The sequence below is a fragment of the Pelophylax lessonae genome (assembly GCF_965119305.1).
Source record: "Pelophylax lessonae genome assembly, chromosome: 1".
Lineage (NCBI taxonomy): Eukaryota > Metazoa > Chordata > Amphibia > Anura > Ranidae > Pelophylax > Pelophylax lessonae.
Genome location: NC_138768.1, coordinates 115,990,790 through 116,004,042, shown reverse-complemented (window position 1 = coordinate 116,004,042; position 13,253 = coordinate 115,990,790). Strand labels below are relative to the sequence as shown.

The window sequence follows — 13,253 nt, the reverse complement described above, 5'->3', positions numbered from 1 at the left end:
CTTTGAGGGTTTATGTTGTTTCTAGGTGAGCTCCAGTTGTTCCTGGTTGAGCTCCATGTTACCTGGTTTGCCAAGTTTAGCCTTTGGGAATTACGCCACTGTTCCTGGGATGGGGGCAGGGCGCTTACTAGCGATGGGGGCGGGGGGGTGCTACGCTGGCGACCGACGATGAACTGTGCTCCCTCCTGGATTCCTGTATGCCTCGTGGTGCCGCCATTTTGTTGTAGCCTGTGTATTCCTATACAGGGCGGCCATGTTTGTGTAGTCCGGTGGCCATTTTGCTGTGGTTTGCCATTGAAAATAGCTGCAGCCATGACGGTGGAGCCCTGTAGGTGGTGATTTTGGCAGTGGGAGCCCCTCCTTATCCCATGGTGCTGACTCCTGGCTGATTTTACTTCCTCATCGCTGCATGTGTAGTGCATTATCGGGGTGCCTTAGGGGTCCTCTCCCTCTCTGCTGAGGAGCGTTTGGTGCTTGTGCCTGGCGACCGGTTGGTGCTGCTAGCGCGGTGGGGTTGTCCCTTACAGTGTTTTTGTGGGGTCCCCCTTGTGAGTCATGGAGTGTTTGGAACAAATTTCCCTAGCTGATCCCCTCTCTGAGGCTGCGGGACCCTCTGGGTCCCTAATATCCATCAATGCACTGACGGCGGTCCTGGAGTCCCTTGTGTGCCAGATGGAGGTAGCTTGTAGGTGATGGGCTATCAAAAGGCAAACCCCCCTGCTTTCCCCTGCCTCATCTGTCTTATCAGATCCTGAATCTGATTCGGCCGCTGCGGACGTGGGTCACCCTGCTGGGTCTGTAACCACGTGCCTCGAATCCTCTAATAGTGAGGACGATTCCTCCACGTCTGCGACCACGCACGTAAAGGCACGCTGGTGGATGCACTGATAGTATCTGTGCGTGAAACTCTAAAGATGGAGGATGCCCTCTCTTTGGCTTAACTGCAATTTACCGCACCTTTATCAACTTCCTGACCCAGTAATTTGGACTAAATATGATATCAAGAAGGTTTCGGATGTCTCTTCTGATCTTCAGATTTTTCCATTTGATTTTGTTAATTCCCCACAATGTACCCCCTTCACATTTCTTTAGATATCTACAGTTGTCCCATGCCTTCAGCAGCCAATTTCCGCATGGCGAAGCACAAGTGGTACAATCTGACCTTGAAAGGGTCCTTCGATATGAATGCTTGGAAAAACCCACTTCTGTTCTGTATGCGCACCTCCTGCGCATCTCCTCTCCTGACCTATCCTTCCTCCACCAACGATGGGCTAGTGACATCCCGGAGTTGGACTCTGAAGATTGGGATGATGTGTGGGATTTCAGGATCCTGGTCTCACTAAAAGATAACCTGGTACAATAAAAAATGGGTCACGGGGCCTATATTTAACCCCCTCTGGCCTGCATAAAATGAATGCATCGCTCTCCTCAAAATGCTGGCTGTGTGATCATGATCCAGGAGACTTTACAAATCTTCTGGTCTTGCCCCGCAATCAGCAGCTATTGGACATGTGTACTCGACATTATAGCTAACATTTTGAACATTTCCATTCCCCCCCTCTACGAAAACGTGCTTACTGGGTCTAGTAGAGGACTTGGTGCCGAGAGTGGCAGAGCGGACCCTACTGGGCCTCCTATTATTGTATGCCAGGAAAGCCAGAGCCCTATGCTAGACGAAAATCCAGTCCACATTCCCCTACATTATGGAAAAAACTGGCTAACGTGGTACTCCCCCTTTATAAAGACACCTAAATGCATAGAGGCTGCCCAAAAAAGTATGACAGAGTCTGGGCTAAATGCATAGCCATGCCCTCTACGGCGGCAGAAGATTAGCTGGGTTGTCTTCTCAGCAGATCGGTCCCAACACCCGGTTGTCTCTCCCATGTTGCTATCTGACCCTAGTCGACTGCTGCCTAACCATTTGCTCCCTTATGGAACATGAACTATATCTAGTTTCACGCCTATTCTTTGATGACACCAAATTTCTTAATGATGTGTGACTTATCTATCTTTTTTTTTTTCTGGTGAATAATCATTGCAGCACTGTTCTGTTCTCTCCATTTGTACCAATGTCAAGACGTTTTGTTTTGTGTTTTGTGTTATTTTCTCTTTTGAAAACCCAATGAAAAAGAATTTGGAAAAAAAAAAAAAAAAGATGGAGAATTCAGTGATGGAGGCGCAAGTACCCTTTGGCACTCACAAGCCATCCAGATCGGCAAAGGTGTTTCCTTTTCCTGCCTATTTTTACAGAAATAAATGTTGCTAAAAAGTGGGGTTTCTAAGTGCTTTACTAGGCGTTACCCCTAAGAGGAGTCCCTTCTTAAGAAGTGGACTGTGCCACCGGTGGTGGTCCCTCCGGTTTCCAGATTAAATAAGGCAATCATGATTTGGGTTGAAGAGCCCCCGGCCTTTAGGGATCCGGCTGACCCAAAGGCGGAGGCTGTGACCCGCAATATGTACACTCTGGTTGGTTTGGCAATGAGGCCGGTATTCACCATTGCCCTAGTGTTGCAAACTCTGACCGAGTGGGCTAAGCTCTTACGCCGTGACCTGGAGGGGGAACAGCTCCCCCCTGCCTTTTGCAGAGCTGGCGGAACAGCTGGTCCAGGGGCTGCAGTTTCTGTGATGCCTCTTTGGATGTGGCTCCCCTGATGGCTCGCCTGTTTTGGCAGTGGTCCTTCGGCTTGTCTTTTGGCTCAAGTGCTGGTCTGCGGATCAGACTTCAAAAAAGGCCTTTACTGATCTTTCTTTCCAAGGTGATCGCCTATTTGGAGCTACCCTGGATGACTTAATTAAAGGTCTCATTTAGGGGGGAGGGGGAGGGAGAGAGTACTAAGGGCAAGGAACCTCGTTTTTAGACGTGGGCCTTCCTTCTCAGCTCATAAAGATATTTTCGTCCCTCAGGGTCAAATGACAAGGGCTCGAAGCCTTTCAGGGCCTCTTCAGGAGGATCCAAACGAACCTGGTCTGGCAAGCCAAGCCAAGATCGGGGCTTCTCCAGACTCGGGGATAAAGCTCCTTCAGCATGAAGGTGCACCTTTACCCGTATCTGGGGGTGGGGGGACGTCTTTGCTGCTTTCCTGGATCCATGGACTTCCCTGGTGCAAGACAAGTGGGTCCACAAAGTCCTACTGTCTGGCTACAAGATCGAGTTTCGCTCTTTTCCCCTGGCAAGGTTTTTTCCTTCCAACTTGCGCCTGTCCCCAGACCGCTTACAGGGCTTGTTTGGGGCGGTACAAAACCTGTTCCTTCAAGGAGGGACTGTCCCAGTTCCGACTTCTGAATGTTTTCAGGGTTTTTACTCAAATCTGTTCACAGTCCCCAGGAAGAAAGGTAAAGTGCATCCAATCCTGGACCTCATGGCGCTCAACTGCTTTGTGCGGGTACAGAAGTTCAGAATGGAATCCATTCGAACAGTGGTGGCTTTCCTGCGTCAGAGAGATTTCCTCGCCTCTATCGCTATGAAGGATGCCTACCTTCACATTCCAATATGTGCCAGTCACCAGCATTTTCTCTGCTTTGGGAGAGGAGCATTATCAGTTTGCTCTGGCTCCGTCCATGGAGCTGAACTATCTGGGCCTGACTCTGAACTCGTCCATAGCCAGAGTGCTCCTTCCTCTGGACTCGGCCATAGCCAGAGTGCCCCTTCCTCTGGACTCGGCCATAGCCAGAGTGCCCCTTCCTCTTGAAAATCTCCAGAAATTGGAGGCTGCAATTCGCCTCCTGCTTTCCAACAGATGGTTGTCCCTCGGGACTTGCATGCGGGTTTTGGGTCTGATGGTGTCTACCTTTGAGGCAGTTCAGTTTGCACAGTTCCATACGAGGTCCCTGCAAAGGGAGATTCTGACCAAATGGTACAAGACTCCACAGTGTCTTGACAATCCGATCCAGCTGAGTTGGGAAACAAGGGAGTCCCTGATATGGTAGCTTCATTCGCCGGGGCATCAGCTGGGAAAATCCTTCCTCCCCTTGTATTGGACAATGGTCACCACGGATGCCAGCCTGTTTGGCTGGGGATTCGTCCTCGGCAAGCATTCTGCTCAGGGGATCTGGAAGCTGGAGGAGTCCAGAGTACCGATCAATGTCTTGGAACTCAAAGCGATCAGACTGTGTCTGGATCATTGTACGGATCATCTTCAGGGTTGTCCAGTGCGCATTCAATCAGCCAATGCCATGGCCGTGGCTTATGTCAATCACCAAGGGGGGCAGAATGGTTCATTCCAGCCCCCTCCGCCGTACACATTCTAAGGTGGGCAGAATGGTTCATTCCAGCCCCCTCCGCTGTACACATTCCTGGGATGCAAAATTGGCAGGCGAATTGCCTCAGTCGGCAGCCTTTGGACCAAAGGGAGTGGTCCCTTCATCAGGTGTTTAATCAGCTGTGTCTCTGGTGAGGCACCCCTGAGGTGGATCTGTTGGCGTCTCAGATTAACAGAAAGGTGCAGAGGTTTGTGGCTCGGTCAAGGGATCCTCTGGCAGACGCCACAGACGTGCTGATGGCCCCATGGGGTCAGTATAGTCTGATTTACTCCTTCCCTCCTCTCCAGCTTCTGCCCAGACTTCTTCGAGGATCGAGGCAGAAGGGATTCGGTCATCTTAGTGGCTTTGGACTAGCCTCGTCGGACTTGGCACGCCTATCTGGTGTAGCTGGTCGCCGACGTTCCTTGGAAGCTTCCTCTCAGGGAGGATCTTCTGTCCCAAGGATCGATCTTCCATCCTGGTTTACAGTCGCTGGCTTTGACTGCTTGGCTGTTGAATGCCAGGTGCTGAAGGATAGGAGTATATCTGAATCGGTGATTCCTGCACTGTTGAAAGCTAGGAAATCTACTTCTAGGTAGATCTACCATCGTACGTGGAAGACGTGCATTGCATGGTGTTAGTCGCATGGGGTTCCCCCTTGCTCCTTCTCAGTGGCTTGAATCTTAACCTTTCTTCAACTTGGGGTTGAACAGAATTTATCTGTAAGTACAATCAAGGGGCAGGTTTGGGCTTTGGAGGTCTCCTTCCAACGACCTTTGGCCACACACTCCCTGGTGTGTACCTTTCTTCAGGGTGTCCGACATTTGGTCTCTCCAGTGTGGCTCTGTTGCCGCCTTGGGATTTCAATTTGGTGCTTTCAGCTCTTCAGAAGCCTCCCTTTGAAAACATTCAGGAGATTCCCCTGCTTACGCTGTCCCAGAAGGTGGCCTTTTTAGTGGCTATCACCTCTGCTTGCAGGGTGTCTGAACTTTTAGTGTTATCCTGATGTTCACCCTATCTGGTAATTCACAAGGATAAGGTGGTTCTTCACCCCTGTCCATCAAAGGTTGTCTCTGCTTTCATTTGAATCAAGTCATTGTGTTGCCTTCCCTATGTCCCAGGCCTAAACATCTGAAGGAAATTGCCTTGCATGCCTTGGATGTGGTCTGGGCATTTAGGGTGTACCTGGCGGCTACGGAGTCTTTCAGGAAGTCACTCTCAAAGGGTTGTCTGCATCCTCTGCGACCATTTCCAGATGGATCAGATAGACAGTGGTTCAGACCTATTCCATCAGGGGTCAGGTTCCCTGTCAAGGCGCACTCTACTAGGGCGCTTAGTGCCTTCTGGGCCTTTCGTCATAAGGCATCAGTGACGCAGGTTTGCAAGGCGGCCACCAGGACGTTGGTGCACACTTTTGCTAAGTTTTATAAAGTGGACATGTTGGCATCTGCCGATGCTTCCTTTTGGCCACAAGGTTTTGCAGGCTGCTGTTTAACCACTTACGGACCACCCACCGCAGTTTTATGTTGGTACTTTGACATTAAATACCGTGGATATGGCAGCAGATAGGTACCATAACCCTGGTATTTTATTAAACTGCGGGTGGTTCGCTTTAACATAAGGGTGGTCCCAGCGGCAGATTCGCTGCGGGATCACCTTTTTGGGCAGTGGTAGAGATGCCCCTCCCACCGATTCCTGGTCGTTTTCCCCGCTTACCGGACCCGATCCAGTCTGCTGTCTCCTCAGGGAGGAAGTTGAGTGAGGTCAAGATGGCCCTCCCTCGACTCTATGGCCTTAGAACCGAAGCAACGTCATACATCGCTTCCTAGCAACGGATTTAAAGAGCCCATTTTTTTCATCTTTTTGACTTCAGATCTCACATTAAAGAGGTTCTGTCATGCTTATTTCTATTACAATGGATGTTTCCACTTTAAACTGGTAACCTGTAGAATTTTTTTAAATGTCGCCCATGGGGATTTTTAGGTACCAATATTTGTCGCCATTCCACGAGCGTGCGCACTTTTGAAGCATGACATGTATCTATTAACTCGGTGTAACATTATCTTTCACATTATATGAAAAATTGGGCTAACTTTTTTCTTATTTTTTAATAAAAAAAATTATTTTTTTTCCAAAAAAAAAAAAATTGCGTTTGTAAGACCGCTGCGCAAATAAGGTGTGAAAAAATATTGCAACGATTTCCATTTTATTCTCTAGGGTCTCTGCTAAAAAAAAAAAAAGTATGTTTGGGGGTTCTAAGTAATTTTCTAGCAAAAAAAAAGAATTTAACTTGTAAGATGTTAGCAAGTGTCAGAAAAAGGCCCGTTCCAGAAGTGATTAAGAGGACCTGATTCTCTTTGAGGGTGTATTGTTTTTTTCAGGTGAGCTCTAGTTGTTTGGCTCCTGTTGCCTGGTTGGCTAATGTTTAGCCTTGGGAATTTTTTTTGGTTCTTCCCACCTCTCATGTTTAACACTGCTTTGGGACGTCCCAATGGTTATGAATACCAGGAGCTGTGTCCATCAATGAACAAAAGAGAAAATGGGATTTCTCTATCGTTCATCGACGCACAGCTCCATATCTTCTTAGACCATTGGGTTGTTCTCCTCCCATCAGGAATAGGACACTAGGCAGGGAAAAGCTTTACCACGCCTATGGGGGCTGTCCCTGCAGGCATAACCCCACACACTTTGCTACAGCCTCTAGTTTGTTTCTGCCTAGTTTACTAATAGGACCTAGTTCCCTGCTGGGACTTCGGTCTTAGCTATTAATGGGGAAATTTGTTATTTTGTGATTTTTATTTTTTTATTTTCACTAGTTAGGTTCCTGGAGAACTACACGCAACAGCCGGATGTGGTTTCGGACTGGATATTCTAGATCCTTAAGGTCTCCCAGTCTGGCCAGCGAGAGTGAGCACGTTATAGTCCAGAACTAAGCCTTGCCACGACAGAGCCCTGATGGATTGGGTCGAGCCTGTGAGTGGACAATTCTCACGGGGACGCGATAGACCTGAAATGCCCTGAGCCACAGCATACCCCCTGGTATGGGTGGGAGGTGGACTGTTCGAAGTGGCGCCCACCTGGTACCGTGGTATGGTGAGTAATACTGTCCCCCCTATCCTCTGGCGGTCTCGGGGTGGACGTGGGCCTTCTCCCTGGAATAGTGGGACCCTCAGAGCTCCCTCGGTTCCCCTGGCCTCCGGGATGTTAGGCCTACCCCCTCCAAGTTTTTTCCCCTAACCATAGCAGGTCCTACCATCGGGGGCATGAATTATTGCGGCCGCGACAGCGCTTTTCTGTGGGGGTGGCTTTGTCCTGGTGGGGTCTCTTCCTAGGGACCTTCCGATGCCTCTTGCCTGGGACCCCCTCAGACCGCATGGCATGCCGTGGGGGCTGCCATTTTGCTGTAGATTCATGCTTTCTATTCTCCCATTGAAATGCATGGGCAGCCATTTTTTGTTAGTTCCCCATAGGATTGTATGGGGTGGCCATTTTCTTGTAGTCCACGATCACTTGACAGGTGAACGGCATGACACACAAAAATCTAGCAATGACCCAGGCTGTGCTTTCTATTTCCTTTGTCAGAACGTGCTGGCAGTCTCTTGAGCAATTTGGTAACTTTTCTGGGGTCCTCTGTAGGTTTTCCTTGTCCACTCTGCTATCAGATTGTATTGGATTGGGACTAGGTATACCTCTAAGTTAGCGGTGGGACTGCGATTTAGCGACTTTTTAAAGTGACACTGCATTATTTTCATATCAGTGTAACATGGAGTGCCAGGATACTATTTCACCTACAGACCCTTCTAGGTGCGGCTGCGGAACCTTCTGGGTCGCAGCCCCTGTCTGCACTTACAGCAGTCTTGGAAAGCTTTCTGTCAAAGGTAGATTTTGTATGTAAAAATGTTGCTAGCCGCAAATGTCCTCTGCCTTCGCCTCCCTTGGTAGTTTCCTTCTGAGGCAGATATGGCCGCCGCAGACGCACCCCACCCTGAGGGGTTGGTATCTTCGCATTCTGATGGTGAAGAGGACCTGTCCTCGTCAGCCGCCGCGCTGGAACGCGCATTGGTGGAAGCACTTATAGTTTCAGTGCAGGAAACTTTCAAATTGGCAGCGTCAGGTTCGCAGGTGTCTTTTGGCTCCCGAAAATCCCAAAAATCGGGCAAGGTGTTTCCTTCCTCAGAGCTTTCTGATAATATTGTCAATGAAGAATGGGGACGCATGAACCACATGCTAGTGGTGCCTAAGCGCTTTAAATGCCGTTATCATTTTGCAGATGTAGTCTCCACTAGGGATCGACCGATTATCGGCAAAGCTGATATATCGGGGGCCGATATGCACTTTCCCCGATATATCGCAATCGGAGGTTGCCGATATTTCGGTAAAGTGCTTGTACCGGAGTGATGACTGTAGCTAGAGGCATTACCCCGGTACCGGCGTCCATAGCCGACGGTCGGCTGTCCTGTAATGACAACCGTTGCGGCTGAGAAGTCGCTCGGCTGTCATTACAAGGAGTCCGAGGGGACGTTCCCCCCGCCTCCTTCTGCGGCTCGCCCGGATCTCCCATCCCACAGGGAGACCCGGGCAACCAGCCTGCACGGCCGCCAAAGAGAAGACCCGATCAAAGCCGCATTCGGCTCTGTTCGGGTCTCCATGTAAAAACCCGGAAGTGATGTCATGACATCACTTCCAGGTACTCGGTGCCAAATTCAAAAAATTTACAGCATTGAAAACAGCCAAACTTGAATTTTGAATGCTTTCAAGGGCAGAAGAGGGGTTTTGGGGTCTTTTAGACTCCCAGATCCCTCCACCAGAGTACCTCTCAAAAAAAATAAATAAATAAAATAAAAATGTTTTTCTTATTTAACTTCTTCAGATCCGCGCTATAGCCGAAAGACGGCTACAGTGTGGACTCAAATTTCCTGGAGGCCGTCTTTAAACAGCCTCCCAGAAACATGCTCCCCGCGCGCTCCCGCGAGCGCGCATCGGGGAAAATCTGTGTCGGCTGTGTCCCTTGGACACAGCCAATCACAGATCGTGGTAAATGGCCAATCACAGCGGCCATTTACCACGTGATCGGCCCATGCAATGAGAGATGATCTCATATGTAAACATATGAGATCATCTCTCATCGCCAGCTCTCCTTCCTCACACAGAGACTGCAGTGTGAGGAAGGAGCAGAGCCGATCAGCCGTTTGGGGACACAGACAAATGTAATCAGGGCACTGATCACCAGTGGCCTGATTACAACAGAGGTAAATAAAATACAATGTGCCCACCATCAGTGCCCACAGTGCCCTCCATCAGTGCCCATAGTGCTGCCAGTCAGTGCCCATCAGTGCCTGCTCATCTAGGCACTGATGAGCACTGACTGGCAGCACTATGGGCACTGAGTGTGGGTACTGATGGTGCCGCTCATCAGTGCCACCCGTCAGTGTCCATCAGTGCCACCCATCAGTGCCCAGCAGTGCCGCCTCTCAGTGCCCAGCAGTGCCGCCTCTCAGTGCCCTGCAGTGCCGCCTCTCAGTGCCCAGCAGTGCCGCCTCTCAGTGCCCATCAGTGCGGCATATTAGTACCTCCTCATCAGTGCCCATAAGTGCCACCTTATCAGTGCCCATAAGTGCCACCTCATCAGTGCCCATAAGTGCCACCTCATCAGTGCAGCCTATCAGTGCCCATCAGTGCCGCCTCATCAGCGCACATCAGTGACGGAGAAAAATTTATTTTCAAAATTTACTGACAGAAAATAAGAAACTTTTTTTTTTTCAAAATTTTCTGTCTTTTTTTCTTTTTTTTTGTAAGAAATAAAAAACCCAGAGATGATTAAATACCACCAAAAGAAAGCTCTATTTGTGTGAAAAAAATGATAAAAATTTCATATGGGTACAGTGTAGCATGACCGCACAATTGTCATTCAAAGTGTGAGAGCGCTGAAAACTGGCCTGGATAGGAAGGGGGTGAAAGTGCCCGGCAGGGAAGTGGTTAATGTACGAAAATATCGGACAATATCGGCCGATACCAATATGCGATGACCAAAATATCGGTATCGGCAATAAAAACAATATCGGTCAATCACTAGTTTCCACTAGGTGGACCTTGCCACCAAAGGTGGATCACTGAATAAGTCTACTGTGGTTCCGATGGAAGAATCCCCAGCCTTTGCGGACCCCCTGGATAGATGAGTGGAGTCTCTGTCCCCCCCATCTACACCTGCTAGCGGGTTCCATATTGAAACCAATATTTGTGAATGTTATGGTGTCGCAGTCGGTTACTGAATGGTTGAAGTTACTAAAAGGTAACTTGGAAGCTGAGCAGCTCCCTCCAGCAGTGCTGAAACTAATTGACCAGATGCCTCAAGCCCAGGTGTTCATCTGTGATGCGTCCCTGGATGCCTAGTGGCCAGAGTGTCGGCAGTGGGGATTGCGATTAGACACATGGTGTGGTTAAAAAGCTGGTCTGCGGACCAGGCTTCCAAAAAGGCTTTGACGGATCTTCCCTTTTTTGGGGAGAGGTTGTTTGGATCCTCTCAGGATGAGTTGGTCAAAGGCCTAAACACAAGATCTGCTCTGTTATGGTGGCTTCATTCCCCAGCACTGTGCCAGGGCGAGGCCTTTCTCCCGTTGTTTTGGACAGTGGTAACCACGGACGCCAGCCTGTTGGGCTGGGGAGGGTACTGGGGAAGCTCTGTGCCCAGGGAACCTGCACAGTAGAAGAGTCTAAACTGCTGATAAACGTTTTGGGGCTCAGAGCAATAAAGCTTTGTCTGAGCCACTGGACGACTAGTTTGTTCCAGCCTTATCTGCTGTACACATCCCAGGTGTGGAAAATTGGCAAGCAGATTACCTGAGTTGTCAGGTTTGGACCAAGGGAAGTGGTCCCTACACCAAGAGGTGTTTCATCGCCTGTGTGTCCAGTGGGGGACACCCAAGGTCGATATGTTTGCTTCTTGTCTCAACAAGAAGGTGCAGAGGTTTGTAGCCAGGTCTCAAGATCCTCTGGCCGACGATTTAGATGCTCTGGTGTTCCTTGGGGTCGGTATCGGCTGATTTATGCCTTTCCTCCGCTGAAACTCCTGCCAAGGCTTCTACGCAGGATAGAGATGGAAGGGATTTTGGTGGCTCCAGACTAGCCTCGCCGGTCTTGGTACGCAGACCTAGTAAGGTTGGTTGGCGATACTCTTTGGAGACTTTTCTCTCAGGGAAGGTCTGCTGTCTCAAGGTCCAATCTTGCAATCCTGCTTTACAGTCGCTGGCTTTAATGGCATGGCTGTTGAAAGCCAGGTGTTGAGGAATAGAGGTCTTTCTGACTCTGCGATTCCTACTCTATTGAAGGCTAGAAAGTCTACTTCCAGGAAGATATATCATCGTACGTGGACACGCTTAAGGTGCACCCTTGTTTTCAGTTGCTAGGGTTTTGGACTTTCTGCAGACAGGGGTTGAACAGCGGTTGGCTTTGGGCACTATCAAAGGCCAAGTGTCGGCTTTGGCTATATATTTTTAACACCCGTTGGCTTCGTAAGCCTTGATTCGTACCTTCAGGGAGTGCGCCATATGGCTCCTCCGAGGCAGTCCTCGCTACCTCCGTGGGATCTAAATCTGGTATTATCTGTTCTTTTTGATAACATTCGGGAGATTCCTCTGCTTTCATTGTCTCAGAGGGTTGCCTATTTGGTGGCTATCACTTCTGCCCACAGAGTGTCTGAATTGGCGGCGCTGTCCTGCTGTTCATCTTATCTGGTGGTCCACAGAAATAAAGTGGTACTCCAACCAAATCAAACTTTTCTCCCTAAGGTGGTTGCTGATTTTCATTTGAATGAAGACATTCTGCTGCCTTAACTCTGTCCCAAGCCCAAGCATCACAAGGAAATTGCCTTGCATTCTTTGGATGTGGTTCGGGCGATCAGGGTTTACCTGGCGGCTCCTGAGTCTTTCAGAAAATCAGATGCTCTTTTTGTCCCTTACTGAGGGACCTTGTAAGGGGTTGGCTGTGTCTGCTGCGACCATTTCCAGGTGGATTAGGGAGACTGTTGTTCAGGCTTATTCGCTGAAGGGTTAGGTTCCTCCTTTCCCAGTGAAGACGCATTCTACTAGAGCGCTGAGTACCTCTTGAGCTTTTTGCCATCAGGCATCAGTGATGCAAGTTTGCAAGGCGGCAACTTGGTCATCTGTGCATAGGTTCATGAAATTCTACAAAGTTGATGTGTTGGCATCTTCGGATGCCTCTTTTGGCCGCAAGGTTTTGCAGGCTGCTGTTTAAAGAGAATCTTTTTTTTGTTCTCTTTGAGGGTGTATGTTTTTTTCTAAGTGAGCTCCAGTTGTTCCTGGTTGAGCTTCAGATTACCTGGTTGGCTACGTTTAGCCTTTTGGGGAGTTGCGTTCTTCTTTGCATTGTTTTCCCACCCCTCATGAAAATATTGCTTTGGGACATCCCGATGGTCTAAAGAAGATATGGAGCTGAATCTGTTGATGTACGATAGAGAAAACTGGATTTTTGTACCTACTGTAAAATCCTTTTCTCTGAATTTCTTCGACAGTGGCAGCACCCGCCCCTCTGCGTCTGAGTGTATGGGGTTTTTTAGTCTTCTAAACACTGCTTGCAACGAAACAACAGGTTGTAGCATAGTGTGTGGGGTTATGCCTGCAGGGACAGCCCCCATTGGCATGGTAAAGCTTTTTCCTGCCTTGTGTCTTATTCCTGATGGAAGAAGCATAACCAAATGGTCTAAAGAAGATATGGAGCTGCATCTGTCGATGAACTTGAGAGAAAAGTATTTTTCTACGGTAAGTACAAAAATCCAGTTATCTGCTTTTCATTTATCTTTTTGCCAGTTATGCAACACACCAAGATAGGTAGACTTTAATGCCTAGCCACCGCACATATGTGTCTAAGACAGCAGGAGGTTTGTGCTTCCAGCACGCTGACCAGGCAGTCACAGACCACCTATGGTCAATACTTCTTATCAGGACTCACAGGCTTCCACTCGTGACTGCTGTGAGAGCCAGTCAGTGTTCACTCAATAC

General features: G+C 49.0%; 1 protein-coding gene across 1 annotated transcript in view; it reads left to right on the top strand.

Annotated features, from left to right (window-relative positions):
- The window catches only part of SREK1 (splicing regulatory glutamic acid and lysine rich protein 1), a gene marked incomplete at its 3' end in the record, with an annotated part of 224,498 nt that overhangs the window by 150,470 nt on the left and 60,775 nt on the right, over positions 1-13,253 (top strand). The gene's annotated exons all lie outside the window — the stretch shown is intronic.